The 25,199-nt window shown below is 35.8% G+C and overlaps 1 protein-coding gene across 16 annotated transcripts in view; it reads left to right on the top strand.

Annotated features, from left to right (window-relative positions):
* klar (klarsicht) overlaps window positions 1-25,199 on the top strand; it is a 648,847-nt gene that overhangs the window by 481,592 nt on the left and 142,056 nt on the right. The gene's annotated exons all lie outside the window — the stretch shown is intronic.

Here is a 25,199-nt window from a genome sequence, read left to right as displayed (position 1 = left end):
GTTCCGAACGTGACACCTTGACATGATGGCGATTATGTCAATGTTCTTTAACATTTGAGAAAGTAACTCCATAACTAATTATGGATACTGGAAAAACGGCAATAGTGTCGAAAAAACTCTTGGTTTGTAAATGATTTAAAACAAACAAAAAAGGCTACAACAATACAAATATTGTCTATTAAGAAGATGAACAAGTGGGTACCCACGATCTACATATTTAGATGGGTGAGTGAGACAATAAAATCCAAAAATCTGTTCATACCTAAAAAGAGTCTCATGATAATTAATTCAAGTATTGAAAATCGTAGTCCCATAAAATAAAATAAAAATGTTGAATACCAATATCACCTAATTGTCAAAATATGGAAAACAGCCTGATATGCACTTTTAAGGCTTAAACGTCATTTTATTATACAAAACGATCCAAAGTGAGATATTGACCATCAAACAAGTTTTTTTCTTTTTTCAATTTTTTCGTGCTGGCGATTTGGACCATTAATTTCTTGCATTTTCTGATATCCATTTATCGCTCCCCCATTTGAAGGTGTAAATATTTATCTATCGAACTTTATCTCAATTTTAATTTCCCCTAAAACAGTAGTCAAGAGTTATTTTGTAAAAGACATGGCGATTAAGTTTTAAATGTCACTTTTAACACTTCTAATTTCCATATTAATGTTAATTTGATAGCTAATAAAATTTTGTGTGGCGCTGTCCCCACCAGCGTTCGTTCGTTAGAGTCACCTCATTTGTAATGTGTTTACATGCTGCAGTGTTGCTGTTGTTGTTTTGAAATATGATCCTGATGGCCTTCTCTGGCCACGATAGTGAAGTAGTTGCCTGTTGATGTCACTCCATAGCAAACAAGCACTGCACTGACAGGGCCATTGTTTTGAGATTCTGGGTTGAATCGTGGCCCACAAATCGTGGCAACAATAACAACAACGCCACTAGATGGTCAAAAATAAAAGCAAAACAGCAAACAAAATGAAGACACCAACACGCTGCACAAATAAAGTTTATTAACAAAACTCACCTGGTGATGGCCAAACTGGTGTAGTACAAATGTCGTCGCATGTGTGGTGGCATGGTGTCACATTCACCTATGACAAAAGTTGTTGTCGTCTTGAGCTATTTCAATTTGTTGAGAATGGAGTTAATTTAAATGACACACCAGTGTCAGGCGACAACAAACCCCAAAACAAAGAACTTTCATTTACTTTGTTGACTCGCCGTCTGTGGAACGTCGGCGGCGGTTGGAGCTGTAGCATGTCGGTTTGTGTGGTTGTTGCCGGATGGAAGAGAGAGAAAAAGCAAAAATCTTGCCATGAATTAAACAAAAAGTGGAATGCCTGTCGATGACTTCCTTTTCATTGTAACCTTAGAATTTCTCACATAAATTTTCACAGAGTGAATGCAGGCTGGACGGACGGATGAATGGACGGACAGACAGACATAAATTCGATTTGTTTGTTTATTTTCTGTGTGCAATTATTATGGAGAAAAAAATCTTCATTCGTTGGCCATATGGTAGTGGTATGGCAGACAACATTTGTTGCATGTACCACAGTACCACAGAGGCATTGCGGGCTCTTCTTCTTTTTGTTGTGTTTCTGGTGGAAGCTTCTTCAGCATCAAGAAGGGGGTATATGATTTGTTGTTTTGTCGGTAAAACCAAACACACTGAAAAAGAAGAAGCTGATGATGAAAATGCAGAAAACTTTCCCTATTGTTCTGTTTCTATATCTTGGCGGCTGTCTTCGCCTTCACTTTTGGTCGTGACGCTTTTGTGGCAGCAGCAGTCTCTGCCAGTCACACGTTGCCTGGCGTCAATTTGCTAAGTGAAAAAAGTATAAATCAAGAACTCGGCACAGCTATGCCATACAGCAAGAAACAACAACTGAAAATGAAGATTCATTGGAACTACATGCCATGACTTATAAATAATGCGGATACTGTGATGCCATTTTTTGTTTGTGATTTTTTAAGGCCACTGAGAAGAAATACCTTCACTTTTATTGCTAATGATTTGGAAATCATATCTCGGCAAGATCATTCAAAAGTTATATTCCAAAAAATCCTAGTGGTTTCCACCAACAGGTGCCAATGAACTTTTACACCCCCCTGTAACCAACCAAATAAACAGAAAAAAGAAAAACAACACCACCATCACTTGTCGTCTCACATGCCATTTAGTGTCATGACAAATTATCATCGAGATTCACCCTTGACTTAATGCCACAGGAAAGGAAGCCAAAACGACAAAAAGGAAGTGCATCATCTTAAAAATGCAAAACTAGCAGAGACAACAAACCACCAAAGCCCACTACATATTCGAAACATTGTTTTGCAATTGTTGTTTTTTATTTCCTCCAAATAGAAAGTGTCTTCTTTTTTGGTTACGATTTTTTCTGGTGTTTTTTCTCTCGCCTCAAAGCCAAATAATCAATTTTATTCATTCATTTAAATGTACAACGAACGCTTATCGCCGATTATCTCTTCTCGCAACGCTTAAAGGCAATGAAACTTGCATTATTTTTACATGCATAATTTCACCCACACGAAGCAGCCAACCACCGCCACACAGCATCCTTAACAGACACCACCACCACCAGCAGCAGTATTATATTTGCCCACCGAACTGGAAAACCAAACACTATTCGTTCATCACTCAGTCACTAACCCATGCAATATCCCACCACAACACTGCGCTTTTTGGTTGTTTTACTGGGAGGAATTTGTTTACAAAAAGGGTTAAATGTTATCACATTGCCACTTGTTGTGAAATATGCAACTGCTCGGTGTCAATGGAAACAAGAAGAAGAAGCAGAAAACAAATATACAAATATTGGAAAACAAATTTACAGTGGTCTATCATCATTTGAATTTTTTGTTTAAATTAAAACAGTTTCTAAAAATCAATTCTTGCGGAAAAAGAGCGCATTTTAACTATGGAAAAGCCTGATTAGTAGAATTAACTAGTTCCAAGAAATTATTCCGGACAAGGAACAATTGGAACTATATCCAGCTCTTGCGTTTATATACTTCCTGTAGTTCATATAGTACCTTTCATTCTTATCGTTCCTTTAACGTTGCTGTTTATTCGCTGCAATTTATTTATTTTTATGTGAATTCATCCACCAAACCTTGAACAAATTCGTAATAAAAAGATTCGTTGAACTGTTTCGGTCTCGAAACTACTTGGAATGAAAGTAATGATGAAAGAGAAGGACTTGTTGAACTATGTCTCGGAACTATTTGGACCTATGGAACTATATTAGGGAAATAGTTTCTTTTGGGAAAAGGAACTAGAAATATCGTTCCGCTCCGGGAACTAGATTGCCCAACTCTACTGATTAGGAACATTACCTCAACGTGGGACAATGGGTCCTTTCGCTGAAGATATTGTTCCTAATTAGATTTTTTGAATGTATATCGATTCTTATTAACTAATGAAATGGATCTCCTCTTTATTCTAAGCTCTAACTTTCAAACTGAAGGCAATCTAATGTTGTTCTACTACGACTTGTTTGGACTCTGACATTTCAAATGAAATTAACCTTGAGTCCAAAATTGTGTAGAAGCTTTGTATAGGAAGAACAAATTTAAATATTTTCGAAAATAATGAAGTTTTAACTGGCAAATTGCTCGCAGAATAATGTGACCTTTGCACCTCGAGACAACAGTACTCTTCCCTTAAAAATCTGTATGCGTGGCTCTTTATAGTCCTTTAATATTTTCAAAAAAAGTGGAAGCACTCATTTCATTCTTTTTCATTCCGTTCACCAAAAGGAACCAGGCCGTTCATTGGCTAATGGTTTGTAAATCCCCTTTCCATTCACAATAGAAATGTTTTCTTCATTCATTTTTCTACCCTATGACATCTCTCTCTTCTCTTGTTTTAATGTATTGTAAAAGAGAGATAGAGCAAAAAATAAAGTAACTTAATAAACTAGAAGAGGTATATCAACAAGAGCAGCTAAATGAACAAATAAATGATTGAGCTGAATATGGTTCCTTTTGGTTTTTAACATGAAATGTAACATTATTATATTAGCTTTTTTGGTGGAGTCCATGTAGAGTAGTTAAATTCACCGGGTTATGTATAGTGTATTTCATTCATTGGCCTATAGGCTTTGTTATACATGTAAAAATCAAAATAAATATTTCTATTGTCTCAAATTGAAAAAAAAACTAATTGAAATGACGAATGCAGCCAACTTCACATTACGAAAACTGCAAGAACCATGTGAAGTTGGCTGCAGATGATTATCATGATTTGCCCAGTGAAAAGTTCAAAAATGTTGAAAGTTCAACTAGAAACCGTAATCAAACACAAACTGGTGATTCGCTTGATTTATAGTTTTGTTGTGAAGTTCCAAATGCTAGAGATTAAATTAAATTATGTCGGAAAAACTATTCTTCCTTTATTTTTCACAAAGACAGCGTAAAAAACGTTTTTTGTGTGTTTTTCAAATTAAGTGAAAGCTCTGAAGCCCTATGAACAACCTAATCCTTTTATCCTTAGTGAAAGCTCTGAAGCCCTATGAACAACCTAATCCTTTTATCCTTTGTTCGGAGAAAATATATAACTATATAAACTTTTTAAATGAAGTTCATGTTTATATTTTAAATGTCTCATATTAAAAAATAAATGATTGATTTGACTACTAGAAGAAGGGGTATATCAACAAGAGCAGCTAAATGAACGATCTAAACGATTGAGCTGAATATGGTTCCTTTTTTTTCATTTATCATAAAATGTTACAATTCAATTGTCTCAAATTGAAAAAAAAAACTGATTGAATTGACGAATGCAGCCAAATTCATATCACGAAAACTGCAAGAGTAGTGTCTCTAAAGTGAAGTTGGCTGCAGTTGGTCCAATGAAAAGTTCATGAAGAGAAAACTATTTCTTCCCCATCATTAAGAGCAAAAAACAGATCTCCTCCAAAATATTGAAACTTCAAATAGAAACGTAATTAAACTGCCACCACTGACTACCTCAAATTTCACAAACAAGTGAGACAATGTTACCTTTATGATTCTTCTAACATTTAATAAAAGCTCTGAGTCCTATGACCAACCTAAGCCTTTTACCACCCTTCGATCATCAAAAGTATCTGGGTATGAAAAAAATACAATTTCAAAAAAATATGAGTTGATGAATGCAGCAAACTTCACATTACGAAAACTGCAAAATTAGTATTGCTAATATGAAGTTGGCTGCAGATTAATGTTATAGTTTGCCCAGTAAAAAGTTCAAGGAGAGTTCTACCATAATCATATGCAGATGATCCATTTTTTGGAACATTGTTCTTAGAGATTTGTTCTGATTGACAGACAGACATTGTTCTTAGAGACAGACAGAAGTTGAATTTTATTGAGATTTTGAGAGAGAGCGGAGATATAGGAACCCACTATATCCCTTCTTACCAGCAAACCCAAAAATTTCACATTAACATTTTCAACGTGTGAAACAAGAGATTGAAGTTCCCATTTAGATATTTAAGTATCAATGTATTGAGAAAGATTTATAAAATCTTATAAATTTAATTTATTTCGAATGAAAATTCTCCGTTAGTTTCAACTTAAAGGAGGGAATTACGTTCAGGATGAACCCCAATTACGTTATTTAAGGATAGCTGCAAAAGGCAGGCTCATTGTTTAACTTTTGTGAAAAGATTCAATAATCAGACCTATTACGAATATTCCCAGGGAGATTTTACCCATGGGAGGGAATTTTCTCATTTCCACGCTCTCTCTATTCCCAATAGCAAAGCAAAGGAGAAGCAAAAATGGGAGAGGGAATTTCAATACTAGAGTACAGAATAATTGTTTATTCTAAAAAAAGAGTGGGAAAGTGCAAAGAAAATTCAAATTATAGCAAGTTATAGCAAGACAATTTAAATTGCAGCAAAGTTTGTATATATGTACAAATGTATTTAATGAAAACGTATTTTCTTGCTAATTTGTGATGTTTTGCAGATCACAAAAGTATTACAGGATAAACAATGCTGGTTTCAAATATCTGTTTGTTAGATTTGCTAAGTTCAAAATTGCAGCCCCGAACATGGTGTATCGTCCCTACTTCCATTTAAAGTCTTTCGTTTCTTATCTTAAATTGTTTTCTGATGGTCCATAAATACATACTTCCCTTCTGTCCCGCTATAGAACCCTCCTTCTGCTCGTCTATGGGGCCTTCACAAGTTCTTTTAAGCCAATTGTTTGTGAATTCAATTATTGGCGAGTGATTTTGGCGTGATTAATCAACATGAGGACAGTTGGAGCAGAGCAGTGGAACAAATATTCCAAAACCAAATCACTGGGATATTTCAAACACATTTTGTTTCTTATGACGACTGTTAAAGCGAATTGAATGAAATCTAATGAAGACGTGGTGGCAGCTAAGTGAACTGAATGAACTAAATGATGATTGAGAACGACATCGATATGCAGATTTACTCTTTGGAAATTGTAATTGGGTCCTAAATTGAGATTTTTATATGAGAGGGTCAGACATACAGTGAAATGATTTGCGACGTATACTAATAAACGAAACTGGGAATAAGGTTAGAAATAGATATTTCTCTTTGGAAGAAAACCATCAATTCAAACATAATGTGAAAAAATTAAAAAAAATACATTTTTGTTGGATTTTAGCTAATTTACATGAATTTCAGTAATTTAAAAAATTCTATATGTAGTGTAAATTTTTTAATAAATTAGGAGGGTTGGCGTTTTTTATTTGGGATGACGACTTCTATTTTGTTTTTCAAAATAGTCAGGCTTAATCCCATATTAAAACAACTTTAATTTATTAGTGGAAAAAATTGGCGATGTTTACCAAGGGTTAAGGCAGGGAAGACTATAGTTTCAGATCTCGCCACAGATCTTCATCAGTGCCCTTGTTTCTTGTTTTTCAAGAAACTTTTTATACCCAGGTGTTAATTGCTCGCTCAAATAGATATATACGTGCGCAAAGAAACACTCTAATCGAACACTCTGTTGAAAAACAAGAAACAAGGGAACTGATGAAGATCTGTGGCGAGATCTGAAACTATAGTCTTCCCTGCCTTACCCCTTGGGATTAAGCCTGACTATTTTGAAAAACAAAATATTTTAATAAATTTTACAACAACTACTACTGTATAGAACTTTACTCACTCTTTTCCATGTTTATTATGCTATTGTTTCTGTTGTACTCTTTCTCAAATTTGTTTAGATCATTCAGTTTTTGCTTAATTATTCTTCTACACTGTAACCTCACTCATTACTCAACTTCAACTCTCTCTCTCGTATTTGTTGCCTCTGCCCCATTTGTTGTTTACATTTAACCGTCTGTTTCTATGTGTGTATTTGCGAATCGATTGACATTTCGCTTGACCATTGTAGAACATCCTGGATTGAGGATTCTAGAACATACTATTCATATTTTATTTTATTGTTTGTGGTATATTTAATATAAAATTCAAAATTTTTTCATTTCAAACTCTGTGAATATCCATTGACGCACTGTTTTTCTAAACCATCCAATAACCTCCGAAAAAATGCCATTTTTAATGACATTACGTTGGGGGCTTGAAGTGAATCTTTTGCAACTTAGACAAGTGTCTACTGTGACAGTGCTGGCTGATGGAGGTGGCGCTGGAGTTGTTTGCTGTTCATCAACGTCACCATGAGCTTTGCACATTTTTTGTTGACTCTTTCTCGCCAAAGTTGATGATTCGTCTGAAATAAAAATGAATGGGAAATTAGTTTCTAAAATGCTACTGGTTTCTTGTTTTTCTATTTAAAAGCGACAAAAAAAATTATTATCTAAGAAAACTACTAAGCAAATATTTGTAATGTTCATTCGTGATGGAACGATAACAAACTAAATATGCTTTGTCTTTAGATTTTATGCTTCTTTTTCCACTTTTTGTTTACTTTTCTTAGGGCCATAAACTGGGAGGTGAATGGATACTGTGGCACTAAATGGCGGGTTGTCAAACTTTAAGCATGTTGTTTTGTTGTGTTTTTTCTTCGCCTCAATGGCATGTGTATGCACTAACACCTTTTAGTTCCCTGCTAAATACCTTGTACAACCAACAAAGAAAAAACAACCTTGCCGTGTACTGTGTTTTTTACAATTCGACATTAAAGTTTCTTTGTCTCAGTTTTTTTTAAGAAAATTTGGAAATTTTTATTTAGCCGCAAGACAATAACCTTCAAATCCAATACATGTTCAGTGAAGTAGAGTTTGAGCACTTTATTATAGCAGTAGGTTTTTTTTTTGGTTCCTTTTGGGGTGTCCATTGAAAATTATTAATAGAAATGTTGGTTGTTGTTATTTTTTTGTCTGCCCGACTTGACTTGTAGATCTGCAGTTTTATGTTTTTGTACATTTTTTCATGTTGATTGTTTTGTTTAACAACTTGTTTGTTGTTATTACTGTAGTGGTAGTTGTAGTTGGTTATGCTCATGTCCATTTGTCATTACAGTGCAGTAAGTGCATGAAGAAAAATCAAAAAACCAGCACCAGAAAGTATATCAAATGTTTGGGGTTTTAAGTAGTAGAAGAATTCGAAAACCCCTGCTTTATCAAAGAAAAACGGAAAACCTGAAGATCGTTTGATGGGGGAAAATATTAAAATAGGGAAGAAAATAAAAAAGACATCTTGCTTTAAGGACTCCCATGTGCTCGTCTATAAAGATCTGCTCAACTATGAGAGAATAATTTCAGTTCTTTAAAAAAGACTTCCATCGAGTTGTTAATATCTCAATCTGATCGTCTAATAAGACTCCCTTCAGCTTGTAGAACTCTTTGCTGGGTTTATTTCCATTGTCTACAATTTAAAAAATCATTGTACAGACGAATGCAGCCAACTTCGCGCTACTCAAACTGCAAGAGTATTTTGGGTAATGTGAAGTTGGCTTCAGATGATTGTCATTTCTGTTCAACTATGAATGACTCATTTTAGTTCTTTAATTGAGACTTTCTTCTTAATAATACTTCCTTCTGCTCCTCTAATAAGAATCCCTTCAGTTCGTACAACTCTTTGCTGGGTATATTTAGCTTGTCTCAAATTAAAACGTTATTGAATCGATGAATGCAGCCAACTTCGCACCACGAAAACAGCAAGAGAAGTTTAGCTAATTTGGAGTTGGCCGCAAATGATTTTCGTTATTTGCCCAGTAAAAGGTTTAAGTCCAGATTTGTCTCAGCTAGCTTTAAATTTCAATACGTTAAAAGTACTTTCTTCCAGTGGTTAAGAATACTTCCTTCTGCTCGTCTAATGAGACTCCCTTCAGCTCGTAAAATTCTTTGCTGGATATATTTCCATTGTCGCATTATTGAAATGACGAATGCTGAAAACTTCGCACTGCTCAAACGGCAAGAGTATTTTGGCTAATGTATAGTTGGCTGAAGATGATTTCATTGTTTGTCTAGCGAAAAATTCAAGTCCAGATTTGTCTCAGCCTCAGCTGCAAGAGTAATTTGGCTTATGTGAAGTTGGCTGTAGATGATTGTCATTTCTGTTCAACTATGAAAGACTCATTTCTTTAAAGAAAGCCTCCTTTAGTGGTTAAGCATACTTCCATCTGCTCCTCTAATAAAACTCCCCTTAACTCGTAAAACTCTTTGCTGGGTATATTTGCACTGCATTAAAACATTATTGAATTTACGTATGCAGCCAACTTCGCACTACGAAAACAGCAAGGGTAATTTAGCTAATGTGAAGTTGGCTGCAGATTATTTTCATTATTTGTCCAGTGAAAAGATTTGCCGCAGTTATCATAAAAGCTCCCTTCAGCTAGTCTATCAAGAGTCAGCTCATAAAAATTCCCTTCAGATAGTCTATAAAGATTCGCTAGTACTTGCTCATGTGACTTCCTATTGGTAAAGACACTCTGTTGCTGCTCGTCTATAGAAACTAATTCTGCTCGATTCTACTTCCCTTTAGCCCTCTATAAACCCTTCAATCACTCCTTTTTGTTTGTCTTCAAAATTCTTGTAGTCTTCTCGAAAGATCGCCTTTTGCTCGAGTAATAAGACTCCGTTCGACACGTCTATGAGGCAATATGGCGTGTAACCTTGGTGCGATAGTTGGCATGCCCGCCTTGCATGCTGAGTGAGATTCTCAAGCTAGATAACATCAAACAAGGTGGCAAAAACCCCCTCGGCGTGATGTAGACTTCATTAAGTGGTGTTTGTCGTCTTCTATCGCCTTTAAAGATACCCTTCGGTTGCCAATTAAGATTCCCTTTTACTCGCCTATATCTAAGTAATTCTACTTCTACACTAAGAGGCTGTATTTCAAGTTTTTTATATGACACCGCCTCTTCAAATGTAAAATAGTCTTTTATCCCGATTCCATCAACTCCAAGGAAACCGCCACAATTTGGCTTTTGTCCATTCCTCTTTGATAAGGAGAAAAAATGTAAAACCAACTGGCCATTCTTGTTAGGGTATCTGAAGGTTCGTTATGGTGGATTAAAACTTCAAAACTATTTTGCATTCTAAATATGATTGTTAAAAAGTTTGTTCTGCTTTTGTTTTTCCTCTAAACAGGGACCCCAAAACTTACCTGCAATGCCAAACATATTTTCCTTTCTCTTTGGCTATATGGTTACCTTTGGTGATTTGTTGTTTTTGTTGCTATTCCATTGATTTACAACTAAAATATACCATACCTAGAGAATCTGACTTCAATACAGTTTAGTTTGGAGTTTTTAGTTTCAGTTTGTCGTCGTTTTATTTTGTTTCGCTCTAAAGCACGATTTTTCAAGTTCTTTGAAAGTTAAGCCAATTGTTTGTGAATTAGATTTTTTGGCGAGTGTTTGCGGAACGAATCAAACTCGTGACTAATCAACATAAGGACAGAGTTTGGAGCAGTGAGTGCAGTGGAACAAATATTCCAAAACCAAATCACTGGGATATTTCAAACACATTTTGTTTTCTTATGACGACTATTAAAGCAAATTGAATGAAATCTAATGAGGACGTGGTTGGTGGTGGCTAAGTGAATTGAATGAACTGAATGATGATTGGAAACGACATCGATATGCAAATGTATCCTTAGGAAATTGAAATTGGGTCCTAAATTGAGATTTTTATATGAATGAGACCAGACAGACAGACATACAGTGAAATGATTTGCAGCACATACTAATAAAGAAAACCGTTATTGCTATTTAAAATTATGACTTTTTGTTGTGAGAAGGAGGAATAAGGTTAGAAATATAGGGTAACATAGATATGGCGATTTAAAAAAAAATGCACTCATAATGTGAAAGTATGAAAAATTGATTTGCATGTGAATGTGCAATAGAAATGTTGCCAAATTTTGTGGCATAGATTTCAATACTATTTTATTTTTCATAATTATACTTAGTTCCTCATTTGAATATTTGTACTTGGGAGCCATAATACATTTTCTAATAAGTTTTCATAAAGAAATTCGCCTAATCTAATTCTCAGAACACTCACTACTACTAATCCATTGTCCTCTTTCTTAGAACAATGATGACAAAATCTTAAGAATTTCCACCAAAAACAAAACGAAAAAGTTTATTGCTTCACAACTTTTGCACATGGAAATGTATTTGAAACAACTAGCAATTCTTTTTTTCTATTTTTGTAAATTTCGTAAAAACAAAACACAGATATTCTGAAATATTTCATACCTACTTAATGATGTTGGCTATTTTTATTGGTCCTCTTTATTTGTTTTAGAATACGTCTACTTTTTTCATTTTGGTTTTTGTGCTAAAATAAATACTAAAATTAACATCAACAGCGCGGCGCACATGTCTTTGATTTTGTTGTATGTAAACGGTAGATGATCACATTTTGCCAAACACACTCAGTCAGTTCTAGCGTTAGATTGGCGCAAATGTGTTATGAATGCGTAAGTTTGAGATGAAACATTCGTGTTGCGCGCCACAGACATGAGTTGTCTTCTAGCAAAAATAAAATCTAATCTGAGAGAGAACCCAAATGTATCTCAAATGCGTAACCCTCTCTGAAATCAATAAAGTGTTATCAAAAGGATATTCTATAAAAAACGCAATTAGGAAGTTAAGGATGTTTTGCATTCCAATCTTCGATATCATCGTTTTCGCTTTATCGGTTTCGCTATGGTGTATAGTTAACATGCCTGCCATATACCCAGGAGGTGGTGAGTTCAAATCTTCAGCAAGCCACCATCATATTACGGTGATTATATCGTCTCCGTCATGTTGGCTCCATTTCCTAAATATTCCAGCCTTGTACAACTTTTTAACAAGTGCTCTCGACACGTCTCGAATAAAGTCAGTGGGAATAACTGAGTTAATTTTTTTAAAAATTCATATTTATCAATTTATTAAAATCTTAAAATGAAAAAAAAAAACAGCCTTCGAAATTGTTGCCAAATATTTGGACTTCAAATAAACTGTTTAATGCAGACGCAAACTTTTATAGAAACAATCATGGAAATCTTGCATTAGGTATCTACATGACGCCCGAAAATGTTATGAAAATGACAGTCGTCAAGTTCGGCCGGGCCAAACTTTTTATACCCTCCACCATAAAATATCCTTAACCAAAATGGAGTAAGTAGTTTCCCTGCCTGTCCACAATTTTAAGTGCAAAAATTGTTCGACCATGGATAATCCAATTGCCTAAGTTATCTAATTTAAAAAATGTGTTCAATCAGGTAGTAATTTTATATGGGGGCTATATCAAAGTGTGGATCTATGTAGACATTTTTTTTTTTGAAAAGTTTTGTGACTGCAGGGAACATTAAGTGTCAAATTACGGTTAGTTCCGTCAAACAGTGTAGCCAAAACCCTAAACATACCGAAAATTGGGAGGTTCTGTTATACGGGGGCTATACCAAAACATGGAACTATGTTTACAATTTTTGATTGTGAAGTTTCGTGGGTGCCACCGTGGTGCAATGGTATGCACACCCGCCTTGCACGTAGAAGGTCGTGGGTTCGATTCCCCGACTAGGCAACATCAAATTTTCAACGGTGGCAAAATACCCCTCAGTAATGTTGGCGACATTTCCTGAGTATTTCAGCCATGTAAAACTTCTCTACAAGTGGTGTCGTAGGACACGCCGTTCGGACTCGGCGATAAACAGTAGGTCCCATATCATTGAGCTAATATGAATCGGGGTGCACTCATTGATATGAGAGAAGTCTCCCTTGTCCCGTATGGGATGTTGTGGAACAATGTTGTTGTTGAAGTTTCGTGGCTGCAGAGAACTTCAAATGTAAAATTTCCGTAAAAAATATTGCCAATATTCTGAGAATACTGAAATACGGGAGGTACCGTTATATGGTGGCTATACCTAAACAGTGACCTATGTTGATAGTTTTTGGTGGAGTAGTGTTGTGACCCCTAAGAACCTTGTCAAATTACAGCTAGTTCGGTTAAAAATTGTAGCTAAAACCCTCGAAATACCGAAAATCGGGAGGTACTGTTATATGGGGTCCATACCTTATAAAGAACCTATGTTGACAGTTTTCAATGAAGTATTGTTATGACCCCTAAGAACCTTAACTGTAAAATTACAGCTTGTTCGGTTAAAAATTGTAGCTAAACCCCTCATAATACCGAAAATCGGGAGGTACTGTTATATGGGGTCTATACCTAAACATGAACCTATGTGGACAGTGTTTAATGAAGTAGTGTTGTGTAACCCTAAGAACCTTAAATGTCAAATTACAGCCTGTTCGGTTAAAATTTTTAGCTAAAACCCTCAAAATAACGAAAATCGGGAGGTACCCATATATGGGAGATATACCAAAACATGGGACGATATAGCCCATCATCGAACTTGACCTGGATATAGAAAAAAAAATACTCTGGTGCAATCTAGTGTTCTATTTCAATTTTTGCGGACGCTAGAGTGATTGCAACAGACGGACACGACTAGATCGACTCAGAATTTTATCCTGATCACAAGAATATATATATTTTATAGGGTCGCAAATGATAATTCAACGTGTTACAAACGGAAAAAAACGAGCATAATATAACCTCCATACTAAGTATCAGTCGGCTTTGCCAACAGACACAGATATCCTCAGCCTTTGTGAATTTGGAACTTTTATCTATTGACAATATCGAATCGAATATAGGCTATGCAACCGAAATCCTTTTCCCCAATAATTATGTATCAGGGAGTTTTCCAGATTTTGTGGCCCTTTTCGAACGTATGAGCTTGCCGATAAAAATATATTTGGATTAATGATCAAAAGTGTTGCGGAGTAGGTGGGTCGTATAATTTAGAACTTTTGGACCATTACATCAGGAAGCATGGACTTGCTCACGAAAAATATAATATCGCTGTAAACAGGACCACAATAAATACCTTCTGTAAAAATTTCCAAAGGATCCGCGAACAGATCTTAAACAGCACATGAACAAAAACGTTTAACCTTCCTGGGGAAGGTATCCTAATGAGTGAAACTATATAGTCCACATTCGAACTTTGTCTAGGATTCTCAGAAATATTACGATGTGCAAAGTTTGGACCAACTCGGTTTTAGCGAAAAGTTTTGAACTTTTGTGGGGGAGATACCCGTAGAAGTGGGGGAGATACGAGGCCAAATTTTGGATCGAATCGGCGGATCAGTTCGAGAGTATCGTGCGCTCCAGCCACTACACGTAGTACTATAGGCTTGTTTACATCTTTCGGGCTATTTTCTCAGGAAGTGTGGACTTGCCCCTGAAAAGATTTGTATCGTCGTAATGGTGGCAGCGAATACAAATGGCTGCAATCAAAACCAAATCAATTCGAGAGCAGGTTTTAAACTGAACTTTTTCCAAATTTTGTGTGGGAGGTACCCGAAAAAGTGAATAAAGTCCATATTGAAACCTCATCTACGTCTGGTAGAAATTTCCCGATGTGCAAAGTATGGACCAGGTCGGTTACTCCCATCAGGAGATATCCTGAGCACCATATTTTCGGAAATTTTTTAACTTTTGTGGGGGAGGTACCTGAAGGCTGATTTTCGATCTTAAACTAAGTTTGACAAAATATTACGAAAGTCAAATTTTGGACCAAATCGGTTCATCCGTTCGAGAGTTATCGTACGCTCCAGCCAGACAGACAGGCAAATGGACGGACATCGACACCAAATTGTCTGAAACAGAATTTGGGGTCTAAAGGGGAGTACACACTATCATTCAAAACTGACAGTCAACGTACTTTTAGGACGATTTTCCGGCAAATAAAAACTTTTATTTAGCTAAAAACGTTTGAAATAGTATATATACGGTATTATTTAGAGATTACAAAAGACATTTTTCAGTTAGGCTTTGATATTCACGAAATGGACCTCGATGACTGTCAGTTTTGCTTGTCAATGTGTACTATACTTAAAACCATTATTTCGATAAACAACATTTTGTCCGTATGAAAGTGTTATTACCCTCGATAGCATAAATACTGAGGGTATAAAAACGCAAAAATGACAACATTGTTCAAAATTGACACATGCGGTATTATTGGCAACATAAGACGCACTTGTTCTATTCTTTTCAAATGTTTTTCTTGTTCTCCTAGACGTGATGATAGTTGCGGAAAAATGTGTGTTGTGTGTATTTTCTTGGCTACATAAAATTCTACTCACTCAAATGCCTTAGTGCGTCGTCTCTCGCTACGCTTCACTTCTTGCTTCCATAGATCTGCCATTTCTCAAAAGAAAATTTTGTGAGTGGTTCGTTGACTCATCATCATCAACATTAAATATCGCGCCGTTACAAAATGACGAATTAAAATGTATTTTTGTTTGTTTTCTTTTATTTTCACATTGCTTGTCGTCTACACTATTTTTTGGGTTGAGGCAGCCGCAGCCGGCGGCTGTCTATATTCATTAGAAATGTTTTTGTTCAATTTCTATTAGCCTTTGATTTTTCAGTTTAATTTCGAAACACAAACAAAAAAAATAAATACTTTAATTGATGCTTCCAATTTAGAATTTATTTATCGGCAACAATGGCCGATTTTGAATTCATTGTAACGGTTCGGATGAGAAGAGAGAAAACAACTGAAAATTGGCGAACTTTGATTAATTGACCTCGACATTGTTTCTGGGTATTTTTTTTCTCTTCGCTATGGGTGGGTATTCGATTGGGCTAATTAAAGTTTAAATTTAATTTTGAAAACAAAAAATGATATGGCGATGTGTTTTTTGGAATAGAGGCACAAGAATGACGGATTATTCTGAGATAAAGAAATATTGTTTTGGTTTTTACAACAAACCTTCCAAATAATTATGATGATTCTATATTTTGGTAATTTTTGTTTGTTTAACTAAAAAAACTAAGAAAGCTGATGAGCATGTGTCGCAAAATCCGAAACTATAGCGTTCTCCGTCTTTCCTGAAAGGAAATTCATTTTAACTACCTTCAAAACAACAAAACTGCTTTTAAGCTGAATTACTTTAGAAATAATAAGTAATACACAATTCAAGAAGACATTCAATGTGGCTCTAAAATGTCGGAAATAAATTTCAATCTGCTGAATGTTACTTCATAATTTGCAGGGATATAAAATTTTTTGTAATCACTTGATGACCAGCCTTCTTAGTTATTAGCCGTACCAAGGCGGACTTGTAACAACAAGTGGAAAAAATCTTTAATGTACTTGTTGTCGCTGGTAAGCTATTATTTCTGCTATGATGCAAGAGTTCAAAAGTTTAACACCCATCTTAATGGCCCAGACATACCGTCAAACATGAACGCTAGCATATCGAATTAAATGGTCAAACCGAGTCACAAAATAAATAGTCTTAACGATTGAAGAGTAGACAAAAACACGAAAGAAACAATGACTTTTTGCGTTGCTAATAAAAAAGATAAACGCTTTTTTGCGATTATAAGCATTGTTTACACGATGTGATATTACAAGCGGCACAACATACACTGAAAGAAAATGGCAAAAGTCATGGATGGATATCTTATTGATTTTTGGAACCGATTTGATTTTTGATTTTTTTAAACCCAGGATACGCTGTGGATTATTTTGAACATTTATTTCACTCTGGTGGTAATATCGATCTGTACTTTCCATTACATCCGGCATATGTACTGCAACTTTTGCCTCTGAGATGTGTATCGACATAAGAATGGTTCGATTGTAATCTTCTTCTTTTTTCTCATAGATACGAGGGGAACTAAAAAGTTTCGGGCATAACTATGAAAACGCGAATATTTACCATCAAAAATAGTTTTATTGTTATCTTAAGTAGTATCCAGTGTGATTTATACACTTTTCATGCGCTCAAGCCAATTATTGAATCACTTTTTCCACACCCATTGATTTTTTGAACGCTTCAACAGAATCTTCTGGCGACGAAAATCGTTAACCACACCTTTTTATCTTGATATTCTGGAATCAAATGAAGTCATTGGATCCTCAGTCAGGGCTGTACGGCGGACGACCCATCAATTCCACATTTTGTCCGGTCAAACAAGCGCTGCACGGTGGTCGAAATCACTGATCTAGCGGAGCGAAATTAATAACATGGGAACGAATGGAGATATCTTTCTGAAATTTTGCACAAACTCAGTCTGTGTCCGTGGGTAATAATGGACTAAATTTGAACAACATCGGCTAATATTTTGGTATAGCCCCCATATAACGGTACATCCTGATATTCGGTATTTTGAGGATTTAGGCCACCCTTTCCTTCCAAATTAGTTGTAATTTGGTACTTAGGGTTTCTAGTGATCACTAAACCTTTGCACCAAAAGTTGTGGACATAGGTCCACGTTTGAGTATTTTGGGGGTTTAAAACTACATTTTCCGACCAAATTAGGTGTAATTTGGTATTTGGGGTTCCCAGTGGACACAATCATTCTCCACCAAAAATCGTGGCATACGCCTACGTTTTTATATTGTCCTCATATATCGGCACCTCACAATATTCCGTATTGTTAGGATTTTGTCTACATTTTCAGACCAAATAAGCTGAATTTTGACATAGGAGGTTCTTGTTGGTCATACATCTTATCCACCAAAAATTTCGAAGATAGGTCTACATTTTGATATAGCCCCCATATAACTGTACCGACAAATTTTGGGTATTTTGAGGATTTCAGCACCATTTATCAGCCAGATTTGCAGCTATTTGCAGCCAAATTGTGGTTATTCGGAATCTAGGAAGTCCAATTTAGTTAGTAAAAAAAATTGGACTGAACCTCAGTGGACCTTGGTAGTTACGCTCCATTCACCAAAAGTATATTGCACTAAAAACATAAAAAAATAATAATTTTTGAAAATTTATTGCTACATAACTATGTAACTGCAGGCCCCAAACATTTCTTTCTAAATTTAAGTTACACCCTCCCCTATCAATAAAAAATAAACTTTGTTTAGTTTTATTACGAATTTATTAAACAATTAAACAAATATGAAATAAGGTTTTAGCAATAATTTTGTTAAATCTGATGAATCAAAATTTCTTGCACTTGACAGTTAATAACTGATTGAATATTTACAACAACAAAAAAGTGAAAACAAAATTTTAGTCAGCAGAGTGTCTGTAATCGATACAATGGAAAACATTTCGCAATTTTATACTTTGATTTTTTGACTTTCGCGCCGCTAGATCAATGGTTTCGACAGTGTGCGCTGGTTTGAATCGATGTGTGAGAGCTCGCATTGTCATGGTGCATAATGATTCGTCTTCCATTTTTCTTTTTTCGATTTTCTCCTTCAAACAACTTTTCTTCAGGCAAACAACTTATAATGTGACATTCAGAATTAACCATACTACGTTGTTCAAGCCGTATAGCCGCCACAAGGTCAGTTTTGTCGAAAAAACAGGCGACAATTTGCTACGAAGTGCTTCTTCTATGAACAACTTTCGTTGGATTTGGCTTGGCTTCGAAGACCCATAGATCCAAGATTCGTCGTCTGTGACGATCTTATAAACGTCGTTCGAAGCACCACGATCGTATTTATTCAATATTTTTGTGCACCAATCGACATGAGCCTTTTTTATGCGATTGTGCTTGATCTAACGAAAAAAAAAACATTTTTGCGGCCAGGTGTTCGTGCAATATCAAATGTTAGATGGTGGAAGAAATGCCCAAGGATGTCTCTATCTCACGGTATATAACATGGCCATCTTGCATTATCCGTTTACACACGTCTAAATTGTTTTCGGGCACAACGGCCGTTTTTGGACGACCCTCACGACCTTCGTTCGGCCACGATTGAATTCATTAAAATAGTTTTTCATAGTGCTATAGAATGGTCCTTTATCGACATAATTTGATCGATGCACTCCAAAGATGCCTCTATCTCTATTTTTTTTTCTGGCACAACGGCCTTTTTGGACGACCTTCACGACCTTCGTTCGGTCACGATTGAATTCATTAAACCAGTGTTAATCACCACTGGGCTCGCGAGCCGTGTCTGTGTGAACACACACAATCTCAATTGTGGTGAGATTGAACGGTACTCTCACCACCGATCATCTTCTTTGTTTTAGCAATCAATTAACGCACACGTGTGTGTGCCCAACACAAACGCAGCGGTTGAATTTGTTGTTGCTGGTGAACACTGATCTAGAGCAGCGTCAGGCGAGAGAGCGCCCACGTGCGCTCATTGAACGTTGCTCTCTCCACACACACAATTCAACCAATTGAAATATACAATGACACCCCGTAAAGTATACAATAGAAAGGTATGGTGCCTGACGCTGATCTAGAGAGGGATATATAATCTCGTGTGTGTGTCCAACACAATCGGAGCGGTTGCATTTGTAGCTGTTGGTGAACACTGCATTAAACCAGTTTTTCATAGTGCTACAGGACCAGTGTGTTCTTCTTTAACACGCCGGTGCCGAAGTTTTTCGGCAATTTACACACATACGACCCGAATGCATAGAAAGAGCGTACGAAAGGGAGATAATGTTTTGATTTGTTTTTGTTTTGAGAGTGCGTGCATTAAAACACACTAACCCACAGTCATAAGTTGCCAATAGTTTGACTACATTCACATTTTGATATGCTCTCTTCTTGGTCACCCATGCTATAGGATGGTCCTTTATCGACACACCAGGATTTAATTTGATCGATGCACTCTTGCCGTGATTATCCACGTTGCACAGCGGTTCAGGAATCGATTTTCCTGGCCAAAACCACAATTTTTTGTCGTCAACGATTGTTAATTTCTATACGGGATTTGAGAGTAAACATATTGCAACTAAGAAAACCAAAAAAAAAAATTGGTAAAAATATTAGAAGGTGTGGGCATGGCGTGCCCCTAAAAACGACCATTTTTCCGCGATTTAGGTGAATACATCATTTTGGCAAATTTCTGGAGAAAGAAACTATAACAGATATTGTGTTCATTGTTTTTTTACACCCTCCACCATAGGATGGGGGTATATTAAGTTTGTCATTCCATTTGTAACTACTCGAAATAATCGTTGTAGACCCCACAAACTGTATATATTCTTGATCAGCGTGCAATTCTACATCGATATAGCCATGTCCGTCCGTCTGTGGAAATCACTCTAGCGTCCGAACGGATTGACGTAGGTGGATGAAATTTTGGTAAAATCTATTATATGTACGTAGGACTTTTGGTATTGAAAGCGGGCTATGTAGGTCCACGCCTTCGTGTATCCCCCATACAAAATGACGCGTGACGCGTTGTCGTTTTAAGGAATTTTTTGGATATTTGTCTCATTTTACCACCGAATTGGTTGTAATTTGGTATTTTGTGTCTCCAGAGGCCAAAAAACATTCCTACCAAAGTTGGTTTATATAAGTCCACGTTTTGGTTAGCCCCCATATAACGCCCCATATAAAGTACGCGTCATTTTATTATATTTTGAATGTATTAGTCCCATTTGACAACATAATCGGTTGTAACTTTGTATATTGTGTTTTCAGAGGTTAAGAAACATTTCCACCATAAAATATTTATATAGGTCCACGTTTTGATATAGCCCCCAATTTTCGGTATTTTGATGGTTTTGGCCTCATTATCACACCGAGGTGGCTGAAATTTGGTAGTCTTCGTTGGTGGTATAAAACTTATATTGGTGTTTGGCCCTTTTTAAATAGTTAGAACTTATGAAAAACTCAAAAACACTCATATTTTGATGAAAAAAAATGGAATTTGTTACTTCGACCTTGAATTCATCTCAAACTACTAGATCGAAAGAAAAAAAACACAAGAAAAACTCGATTTAGGGCATCAAAATCTATAAAATATAGAAAATTTTACATAATTGCTGAAATTCTGGTCAGTATTGGTAAACTATTGGGAGTTGAATCAAGTAACCTTTTGCAAAAATCTTCCAAATAAATTCCTCAACAATTCTTTAGAACATTCTGAAACGCTAAAATGCTTACTTCATGTTGTTTCAGCGGTATTTTGCATTATATCTTTCAGAACACATATTTCAAACACAGTTCACACCAACAGTTTATTCTCGCATTTCGGATTTCACTACAACATTGACATTTTTATTAAATCGTCGTTGAAAAATGTACTGAAAACAACGGCATATAGGCATTTTACAACAATGGCATGTTCTGAAGTTGTGTATAACATTCCAGGGAATATTTTTCCAAAAGAAAATATTCAGAAAAAACTAACGGTTTTGGAGATACGGCGCGAAATGTATAAAAATTGTGGAATTTTTGCATATATTTTGAAATTTGAGGCAATAAATGTAGTTTTTCGAGTTCATTATTTCTCCAAATATTTTATTATTGTCCTTATCTACAAATTTGGTCAGAAGAAGATTCGCATTGGTTTCAGAGATACAGCCCCGAATTTCTTTAAAAACTCAATATTTAACCATGTTTAGATGGGCCCATAAAATCCCAGCTGGATCTGACACAACAAAACCCAACTAGGGTTTTTTGTCGTTTGGGTCTGTACTTTCAAAAAATCCTCAGTTCGAATTGTTTGCACAAGATCACCTTAAAAATGTTGCACAGTGTTATCCCCCAACCCACACAACTATTTGTTATTTTTGTGAAAAACCAAAACATCTTCTCCATTTTTTTTCTTCCAGTGCATTTTGTTATTTACGTATTTTTTTTTGAAGATTCCATTGTAAAACGAAATGTTGAAAATGTTGTTTGTTTACTTTGGTTCCTTTCGTATAAATCTCTTTGTTTCGCACTTAAAGAAAACTATGATAAAAAATGAAAAGAAACACGCTATAAAGTTAAACAAAATTCAATTGTTTTACCACGAATAAGAGGCGGCGTGAAATATGTAGAGATAAGAAAACAAAATATTGCAAACATCATTATTTACAAAAGCAACTACAACAAAAAAAAAAAAAACAAAATGTTTTCATGCATTGTCTAAACAATTCCCTGTGACGTGGTGGCCTCCTAGTATTTTGGCCCCTTGAAATTGGTGTTTAACTTTTGTCTATTTCCCTTTTTGGTGAGTGCAGTGCGGGCCGGTCTCTGTCTGTGATTGTTTGCCATTTTTTATCCGCAATATTTTGGCGGGTGACTTATCAAGATTTTATAAAGACGAATACTAGGAGGATAACGACATTTCCAACAACAGCGAACCGCATGCTATAGGAAAATTATTGACATGTGCTTTGTAAAAACGATATGAATGATGACGTTTTCTTTATAACCGTTTTGCTATTGTGCAACGAAGGAGGGTGGAATGCAACGTTTTTGTTGATTTTTGTCAATTTCTGGTTGTTAAGGTTACATTAATAACTCATCCCAACACTCCCTCTATATATGTTTTTTTTTCGTATTTGCCAACTTGTGTTTCTTAACTTGTTGTATCGCATTCTGTTTTTTGTTGGCTTCATTGACTGATGGTAAAAAGTTGATCTTTAATCTTTCTCCGTTTTTTCCCATCTCTAGAGTTCATGTGATAATTAATTTGAGTTGCCAAGAAATAAGGGGGTACGTCAAAGACACGTTCTCCTTCATCAAATGTTTTCTGAAATCACCAAGCCGCAACTGTAACCACAGCTGATAATGTTATGTTGTTGCCGGTGAAGATTGAGTTGCCAAACAAAATGACAACATCAATGGGTGTATATTGACATTTGTTTGTTTTGTTGAACTTTGTATTGTCAATAAAATCAATAAAAATAAATGACATATTGTTTTGAAATGTACGACCGACGTCTGCTGGCAATAGGTGCGAAGTTAATCGAAAAAGGATTTGCAAAATGGAATTATGTAATGTTTTCAAATGGGGAAATTGCGTTTTACACATGTCTAGGGGAATATTGAAGATATCGGATATCGAAAATTCCTCTAGACGTCACGACAAAAATCGGTAAAATAAAAACGCAAAATTATCAATGAAAAGCTCAAATACAAGTTGAAAACACTGTTGATATCGGTAGAACTTTAGGACTACTTTTTATTGGTCGCTAACTTACCGAATAATATCATTAATTACCGAAATTATAAGCATTTTAATTTTATCGACATTTGTCGGTAACTCAAAAAAAGAGTTAGAGAAACGCACTACAGGAATTGCTATTGACAACCTAGGGTTGGTAGCAATCCATGAATATGAATCTGACCGTCGACCAGTTAAAATGTGCCTGTAAACCAATGCCATCCAAGTGGAAGCGATATTCTACAGCTGCAATAGAAGTTTCCTTGATGATCTCACACCGAACATCACGAGATTAATCGATGAGCGAAAAAATCTACGCAATACACTCCGGCGAAGTATAGCTCCTAAACGCTGCCTAATCCTCAAAGAGGATATCAGAAATCTAAGCATAATAATCAAGGAACTGATTACAACAACTGATTACAAGTTAATTCCAAGTGGAAAAGTGAAAAGAGCAGCTGAACTCTCCTGCAGACATCCTATTGGTGGACTGGTCAACAACCAAAAATCCCGGCAGACCACATTCAAGATATTCAGCGAACCGAGGAATCTTTGAATAATACATTTCGTAACCTCGTTGAGGAGACAGCGGAAGGATTGGCGAACAACATGGTCATGGTAGACTTCAGTGATGAGATGAAAGCCGATGCAACAACAATGCAACCACTATGTGTAATGATGGAGGATTCATTGGTCCAGACATAGTCGGATCAGCAATAGCAAAGAGGTTGACCGAGGAATCGGTCTTCTCCTCACAAAAATGTTCGGTAAAATTGTGCACACGATAAATCTTGAGGGGAGTACCCGATTTGGTCTATATTTTGAACATCGTTCAGAATGGGGTTCCAATATGGACGATTTGGTCCACACCTTCGGCCACCTCCCACACAAAATTTCGAAAAATTTCAGTTAAGGACATGTTCTCGAATTGCTTTGATTTGTTGTAGCATCTTGTATTCGTGCCCTCATTACGATGTTTTAAATTTTTTAGGGGCAAGTCCATACTTCCTGAGAAAATAGCTCGAAAGTTGTAAAAAAACTCCTAGGGCACCATGTGTAGTGGATGGGCAAGTCCATGCTTCCTGACATAGTGGTCCAAAAGCTCTAAGTTATACGATGACTAACTGAAATTACTGGTGGGCGCGAAATCTATGAAAAAGAAATGACTCAAAATAAGATCCACTTCCAAATGGACTATGTCGATTCATTCCTTCAGGTACCTCTTCGGCAATACTTTTAAGCTTTAATTTAAAGTTGTATATTTTTGTCGGCAAGTTACAAAATCTGAAAACCCTCTAATATATAATTTTTTCTGAAGGGGAATTCGGTAGGATAGCCAGTATTTGATTGGATATTGTCAATAGATGAAAGCTTCAAAGCTTCACACCGGCTGAGGGTATATCTCAGTCGGTACTTTTTTACTTTTTTTTTAAGATCACGTTTCCCTCTGCCTTCATTATTAAGATTCAAATACCGGTGATTCGTTCTAACCATATATTTTTTTTGCAATTTAATCCAATTAAATTTATATCTAAATTTCGTTATAACTTTGACCCTTTTTTGTGATACTTATCTGCCAAAGAAGAATAAACTTTGTAGGCAATTCTCCAAATAATTGCCATTGAATTTGCAATGCACCACCACCACCACGATTCAGCTGCGCAAGTTAAGAGGTTAGACTTCAATAAATTGCGTGGCCCTTTCTATTTGCACTATAGGAACGAACTATTAAATTGCATCGTTGAAGTTTGAAGCATGGGAAGAAGAGATAAATGGAATAAATGATTCTATGGCGATGATAGAGGTTCTTGTATAACGATGAGAGGAAGACAAACTGATGCTAAT

The sequence above is a fragment of the Musca autumnalis genome, unplaced genomic scaffold, assembly GCF_047663935.1.
Source record: "Musca autumnalis isolate F117 unplaced genomic scaffold, ASM4766393v1 scaffold_4, whole genome shotgun sequence".
In the NCBI taxonomy this organism is placed as follows: Eukaryota; Metazoa; Arthropoda; class Insecta; order Diptera; family Muscidae; genus Musca; species Musca autumnalis.
The sequence above is the reverse complement of the archived record's forward strand: the minus strand, read 5'-3'. Positions and strand labels throughout refer to the sequence as shown.